Source organism: Theropithecus gelada, chromosome 14 (genome assembly GCF_003255815.1).
Source record: "Theropithecus gelada isolate Dixy chromosome 14, Tgel_1.0, whole genome shotgun sequence".
Classification (NCBI taxonomy): Eukaryota; Metazoa; Chordata; class Mammalia; order Primates; family Cercopithecidae; genus Theropithecus; species Theropithecus gelada.
This window is the reverse complement of record NC_037682.1, coordinates 35,591,565-35,599,585: the sequence shown is the minus strand read 5'-3', so window position 1 is coordinate 35,599,585 and position 8,021 is coordinate 35,591,565. Positions and strand designations below refer to the sequence as shown.

The 8,021-nt window shown below is 36.9% G+C and overlaps 1 pseudogene; it reads left to right on the top strand.

Moving 5' to 3' along the window:
- The first annotated feature begins 7,007 nt into the window (after nucleotides 1-7,007).
- LOC112607011 lies at nucleotides 7,008-7,808 on the top strand (annotated as a pseudogene).
- Nucleotides 7,809-8,021: the final 213 nt, after the last annotated feature.

The window sequence follows — 8,021 nt, the reverse complement described above, 5'->3', positions numbered from 1 at the left end:
AATTGTGTTGTAGTATAGTTTGAAATATGCTAGTGTAATGCCTCCAGGTGTATTTTCTTGCTTGTGACTGTGCTGCATACGTATAATTTTTTTGGTTCCATGTTAATTTTAGGATTGTTTTTCTATGAAAAATAACATTGGAATTTTGATAGGGATTGCACTGAAACTGTAGCTCGCTTTATGTAATATGGATGTTTTAGCAATAATTTTTCCAATCCACAAAATACAGGATATCTTTTCATTCATTTATGTCTTCTTCAATTTATTTCATCAATGTTTTATAGTTTTTAGTGTATAGGTCTTTCACCTCCTTGGTTATATTTATTCTTAAGTATTTTTCATAGAAATTGTCAATGAGATTGTTCATTTCTTTTTGGATAGCTCATTGTTGGTATATAAAAATGCTACTGATTTTTGTGTGTTTATTTTGCATACTACAACTCTAACATATTTATTAGTTCTAATGTTTTTTTATGGAATCTTTAGATTTTTCTATACATGAGATCATGTGTCAGCAAACAGTGACAATTTATCTTCTTCCTTTTCTATTTGGAAGATTTTATTGCTTCCTATTACCTAATTGCTCTAGCAAAGATTTCCAATACTAAGTTGAATAGAAGCAACAAGAATGAGCCTTGTCTTGTTCCATTTCCTAGAGGAAAGGCTTTCAGTTTTTCACTTTTGAGTATAATGTGAGCTTTGGGATTGCATATGCCTTGTATTGTGTTGAGGTACATTCCTGTTATAGCTAATTTGGTGAGAAACGTTTATCATGAAAGGATGTTAAAATTTGCAAAGTATTTTTTCTGCATGTAATGAGATACTTATACAGTTTTTGTGTTTTATTCTGTTAATGTACCATATCACATTTATTGATCCATGTATTTTAAGTCATCCTTGCATTCTAGGGATAAATTCCATTAGTTCATGTTGAATGATTCTTTTAATGTATTGTTGAATTTAGTTTGCCAGTATTTTGTTGAAGATCTTTGCATCTATGTTCATCAGAGATATTGGCCTGGAATTTTATTTTAACTTATTATGGTATTCTTCTTTACCTTTGGAATTAGAACCTTCAAATATTTGGTAGAATTCAGCAATGAAGCCATCAGGTCTTGGTCTTGGGCTTCTCTTTGATGGGAAACATTTTATCACTGACTCGGTCTCCTAAATTGTTACTGGTCAGTTCACGTTTTCTATTTCTTTATGATTTAGTCTTCATAGGTTTTATATGTCTAGGAATTTATCAATTTCTTACATATTATCATATAAAGATGGCATATACTTATTCATAATAGTTTCTTATGATCCTTTGTATTTCTGTGGTATCAGTTGTTAATGTCACTGCTTTCATTTCTGATTTTATGTATTTGAATCTTCTTTTTCTTAGTCTAGCTTAAGACTTGTTCATTGTGTTTATCTTTTCAAAAAAAACTTAGTTTTGTTGATGTTTTGTATTAATTTTCTAGTCTATTTTATTTATTTCTTCTCTGATCTTTTTTTTTTTTTCTTCTGCTAAGTGGGCTTAGGTTGGGCTTTTTTCTAGTTCTTTAGGAATGACATTGTAATTTATTTGAGATCTTTGTTATTTTTTGATGTAACCATTCATTGCTATAAACTTTCTTCTTAGAAGTACCTTTGCTGTATCCCATAAGTTTTGGCATATTGTGTTTCTGTTTTCATTTGTCTCAAGATTGCCTCTTTAGAGACAGGGTCTCACTCTGTTGCCGAGGCTGGAGTGCAGTGGCATTATCATAGTTCACTGTGGCCTGGAACTCCTGGGGTCAACTGATCCTCCTGATTCAATCTACCAAGTAGTTGGGACTACAGTCATGCAATGCACAATCATGCTCAGCTGTTTTTATATTTTTATATTTTGTAGAGACAAGGTCTCACTATGTTGCTCAAGCTGTCTTGAACTCCTGGTCTCAAGTGATCCACCTGCTTTAGCTTCCCAAAGTGCTGGGATTACCAGTGTGAGCCACTGCACCCAGCCTCAATATATTTTTTAATTTGCATTTTATTTCTTTATTGATCCATTGGTTGTTCAGAAACAATTGTTTAAAATACCTCATTTTACTGATTTCTAGTTGTACCATTATGGTTTGAAAAGATACTTGTTATAATTATAGTCTTCTTAACCATGTCTTCTTAAATTTACTAATACTTGCTTTGTGGACTAACATATGATCTATGCTGGATGTCCCATGTGTTCTTGAGAAGGAAGTGCCTTCTGTTGCACATGTTGTAAAGAATGGCTTGTGCATGTCTATTAGGGCGATTTGGTCTAAAAATGTTGTTCAAGTTTAAAATTATCTTGTTAATTTTGTTTAGATGACCTGTCCATTGTTAAATGTAGTGTATTGAAGTTCCCTACAATTGTCATATTGGAATGTCCAATACCCATCAGATCCTTTAATATTTCCTTTATATATTTGGTTGCTCCAATATTAGGGGCATATATATTTAAAATGTTTTATGTTTTCTTGACGAACTGACTTCTTCATCATTTTATAATGTATTTCTTTGTCTCTTTTTACAGTTTTTGACTTAAAGTTTATTTTATATAAGTATAGCTACCCCAGTTCTCTTTTAGTTTCTATTTGTGTAGAATACCCTTTTTTCATCCCTGAATTTTCAGTCTATGTGTATACTTAAAACTGAGATGAATCTTTCGTAGGCAGCATATAGTTGGGTCTTTTTTGTATCCATTTAGTCTATGTATTTTTATTAGAGAATGCAATTCATTTACATTTAAGGTAATTATTGATAGCTAAGATCTTACTACTGTTATTTTATTAATTGATTTGTGACATTTTTTGTTTGTGTGTTTCTTGCTGTCTTCCTTTGTAGTTTCATAGTTTTCTGTGGTGGTTTGCTTTGAATTCTCTATACTTTTGTTTTGTAATTCTTCCATGGATTTTTTTCTTCATTGTTACCATTACGCCTACACAGAACATCTTACAGCTATAACAGTCTATTTCAAGTTGATAATAAATTAACTTTTCATGCAAACTTACACTTTCACTCCCCCTTCCAATATTTTACATTTTGATGTGAACATTTATATTATTTTCAGCACAGGAGTTTTGACCTGCTCCAATTCTGGCCCAGGCTGGTACACCCCTCCTTAGGCAACCTGGTAGTCCCCACTCCAGGGGGTCACCATATTGATGCTGAATTTAGTGTGGACACCCAATCGGCATAGTGCATTACAGCCCAGAACTCCTGGGCTCATGTGATCCTCCCGCCTCAGCCTCCCAAATAGCTGGGATTACAGACACATGCCACCACACATGGAAGAATTTATATTATTTTCAAAAGTTTATCCCTTGAACATTTATTTTAGCTAGGTTCTTGCTAATAGTTTTGTCTTTTAACCCTCATACTAGAATAAAATTGCTTTGCACAACTGTCATTATGCTCCTAAAGTATTCTAAATATAGCTCTGTATTATGTATACTATTGGGTTCTGTACTTTTTATGTTTTTAATTAGCAGCCTTTTGTTTTAATTTACAAAACTCCTTTCAGCAATCCTTGAGGCCTAATGGTGATGAATTTCTTTAGCTTTTGTTTGTCTAAAAAGTTTTTATTTCTCTTTCATTTCTTAAAAAATTTTTCTGAGTAAAGCATTCTTGGTTGGTGGTTTCATCAGTTTTTTTTTTTTTTTCCTTTAGCATTTTTAATATATCTTCCCCTTGTTTCCTGGTCTGTTGGGTTTCTGCTGAGAAATCTGTTGACAGTCGTATTTTTATTCCTTTCCGTGTAATATGTTTCTCATCTCTTGCTGCTCCCAAAGTTTTTTTGAGTTTTGATATTTTGATGAGTGTGTCAGTGAACTCTTCTTTCGGTTGAATTTGATTGAAACCTCTGTGTTTCCTGTACATGAACATTGGAATCTATCCTCAGATTATGAAAATGTTTAGACATTATTTCTTTAAATATGCTTTCTGGATGTTTTCCTTTCATCCCCTTCTAAACCTCCTGTTATACAAAGGTTTCACCTTTGATGGTTTCCCATAGCTCCTATAGACTTTCTTGATTATTTTTTATTCTTTAGAATTTTTGCTTCTCTGCCTAGATAATTTCAAATGTCCTGCCTTCAAGCTCACAGACTTTCTTCTGCTTGATTGAATTTTCTGGTGAAGCCTACTATTTTTTTTTTTTCAGTTCAGTTATTGTGTCTGTAATTTGCAGGATTTCTATTTTTCACTATTGTTTCTATTTCTTTATCAAATTTCTCACTTTCCATGCTATTTTCCAAATTTCATTTAATTTTCTAGCTGTATACTTTTCAAGTTCACTGAACTTAAGAAGATCATAAATTTTTGTCATTTCATAGATATCCATCTTTTAGCATCCATTATTGGAGATTAATTTCTATAAAAGATGTAATTACTCCCAGATTTTTGGAAAACCTTATGTCTTTGCACTGTTGTGTGTACATATAAAGAGACAACCACCTCTTCTTGTTTTCACAGGTGTTCTTTGGCAGGGATACACCTTCACTACTTAGTTTACTCTGTAATTCTGGAAGGCCCTGTTATGGGCTATTTGGATTGGTTTGCTGCCTTTGCTCTTATGTCATGTGGAGCTTCTGGCTGGGCTCTGCTATTAGGCAGAGCAACTGGAAGATTACTGTGAGGGCCTCTAGTCATGCCTATCAGAGGATATATTCCCTGACTGACACATTTTGGATCTGCAGTTGGACAGGGCTGCAGGCTCAGCTCTGAGGTTAGGCAGAGTTGCTGCCTCGGACACGCAGGGCCCAGAGACTATGCTCCTTAGAAATGCACAACTGACAGTTGCCTCCCTCTTTGGGTGGAACCATGGGGTGGGCTTTTGTCTGAGTTGAGCCATTATTTGATCTCTTGGTTCAAGTATGTCTAGCCCCTATGCTTCTCCAAAATAGGAAGAGGCAGGGATATCCCTGCCTGGATGAGGTCATTTGTCAGGCTTTTTGGCTGAGCAGAGTCACTCTTTGAACTTCTAGGTCAAGCAGGTCTAGCCTCTCTGCTTCTACTAAATGGACAGAGGAAGGCGTTTCCATGCTTGGATGAAGTTGTTGGGGTGGAATCTGGAGCTTGGTATAGAGACTAGCCATCTATAACTCAAGCCAGATTGAACTTCCTACTGTGGTTGTGAAAACAACCAAATCAGCTTTGCAGGTGGGGTATGAAGCTGGCTGGTATCTATGACTGGGTGCCATAGCTGGCAGGAATACAAAGGTACCAACAAGATCATACACTGGTCAATGTGATCTCTATCTTATTTCTCTGTTTTTACTTGACCCCAGATGTTATTTCCAGTGTTCCCCCATGAGGTGCAACCAAAGTGGGCTTCCGAGAAGTGTTTGAGAATGCTAAGGAAGCTAGATGACTGACACCAGTTCTTTTTATCCCCTGTAAAAACCATGGCCCAGAGAAATCCTACCCGTCTGGCATTGTGCTGACTTGGGGGAAGAAGAGGGGGTCGTATGGTTGAAGTGAGGCAGTTCTTATCCTTCTAATGCAGTTCTCAGTCAGCCTGTAGACCACATGAGTGTGTCAGGCTTAGTTCCAAGTATTTGGATTTTCAAAAACGTGTTTTTTGTGGATAGTTGCTAGCTGAATTTTTAGTTGGGCAGGGAGTAGAGCCTGAAACTTCGTCTCTTACTATCTTGCTGATTTCACTCTTCTATAATACCATTGTTACAGATGATGACCATCAAAACAATTAAATTGCTCTCCACTTATGAACTAGATGGTCTTGGAACATGACCTTATGGTTTAATCTCTCTAAATATCAGTTGTTTTCTCTTTTATAAAATGTGAATATTAACTTGTCAGTGTTTCTCAGAAAATTAAATAAGATAATCAGTGTAAAGTTTTACCACAATAAATAGTAGGTGCATACTAAAAGACAAATAATAATGGCATATATATATATATGTTTGTGTGTGTTTATTGAGTGTATTAGTCTGTTGTCACACTGCTATAATGATAATACCTGAGACTGGTTAATTTATAAATACAGAGGTTTAATTGAGTTACAGTTCCACATGACTGCAGAGGCCTCAGGAAGCTTACAGTCACGGCAGAAGGTGAAGGGGAAGCAAGTACCTTCTTCACAAGGCCGGGGGGGGAGGGGGGTGGGGGGAGAGAGAGAGAGAGATCTCCTTATAAAACCATCAGCTTTCGTGAGAACTCCCTCACTATCATGAGAACACCACAGGGGAAACCGCCTCCATGATCCAATCAACTCCCACCAGGTCCCTCCCTCAACACATGGGGATTATAATTCAAGATGACATTTGGGTGGGGACACAAAGCCAAACCATATCATTATCTACTGTGTGCCAAATAGTCTACTAAGTATTGTAGGAAATACAAAATCTATATTACACACATTCCAAGCCCAAAGAAAATTGCCAAATTTGGCAGGTGGGAGATAAGGAAAAAAAATATAAAGCTGTGTAGTAAAGACCTAAATTGAAAAGCTGTTCTGAAAACAAAGCCAACAGTTAGAAAAAATATATCATTTCAGAAATGAAAGTTAGAGGTCTGCATTAAAACCTTGGTGCTAACTGTCATTCAAAATGGGTGTTAAACCCAAATCAGAAGTTTTGACATTTAAAGTTCATTAAATTTATTCTACATAATTTGCCATTTTTGACACGTTTTCTGCTATGGTTTAAATGTTGTGTTCCCTCCAAAATTCATGTTGAAACCTAATCCCTTCTAAAATCCAAGTGTTGCCAATGTGATAATATTAAGAGTTGGACCTTTAAGAGATGACTAGGCCATGAGGGATGCTTTTTGTTACTGGGATTAAAGTCCTTTGAAAGAGGGTTTGGGCAGCATTCTGCGAACCTATGCTCACATGAACATCTACTTCCTGCCACATGAGGATGCAGCAAAATGGCCCTTACTGGACCACATGCCAGTGCCTTGATTTTGGACTTCCTACTCTTCAGAATTGTGAGAATATAAATTTTTGTTCTTGCTGTCTCCTCCCACCACCTAAGATGCTGAAAGGAAAGAAGGCCAAGGGGAAAAAAGTGGCTGTGGTCCCTACTGCTGTGAAGAAGCAGGAGACCAAGAAAGTGGTGAATCCCCTGTCTGAGAAAAGGCCTAAGAATGTTGGCATTCAACATGACATCCAGTTCAAAAGAGACCTCACCTGCTTTGTGAAATGGCCCAGCTATATCAGGTTATAGCAGCAGAGAGCCACCCTCTATAAGCAGCTGAAAGTGCCTCCTGTGATTAACCAGTTCATCTAGGCCCTGGACCAGCAAACAGCTACTCAGCTGCTTAAGCCGGCCCACAAGTACAGACCAGAGACAAAGCAAAAGAATAAGCAGAGGTTGTTGGCCTGGGGCCGAGAAGAAAGCTGCCAGCAAAGGGGATGTCCCTACTAAGAGACCACCTGTCCTTGGAGCAGGAGTTAACACCATCACCACCTTGGTGGAGAACAAGAAAGCTCAGTTGGTGGTTACTGCACACACATGGATCCCATCGAGCTGGCTGTTTTCTTGCCTGCCCTACATTGTAAAATGGGGGTCCCTTACTGCACTATCAAGGGGAAGGCAAAACTGGGACATCTAGTCCACAGGAAGACCTGCACCACTGCTGCCTTCACACAGGTTAACTCGGAAGACAAAGGAGCTTTGGCTAAGCTGGTGGAAGCTATCAGGACCAACTGCAACGACAGATACAATGAGATTCACCGTCACTGGGGAGGCAATGTCCTGGGTACCAGATCTGTAGCTTGCATTGCCAAGCTCAAAAAGGCAAAGGCTAAAGAACTTGCCACTAAAGTGGGTTAAATGTATAGTGTTGAGTTTTCTCTACATAAAAAAAAAATACAATTTTTCCTTCAAAAAATATAAATTCTTGTTTTTTATAAATTACCCAGTTTCAGGTATTCTGCTATAGCGGGACAAACAAACTAAAACAAAATATGCCTACTATTAGAAAATACATTTTTTTTTGTCCCATACACATGTAGTCCACTTGAAATGTTACAAAGAGAATTAGTA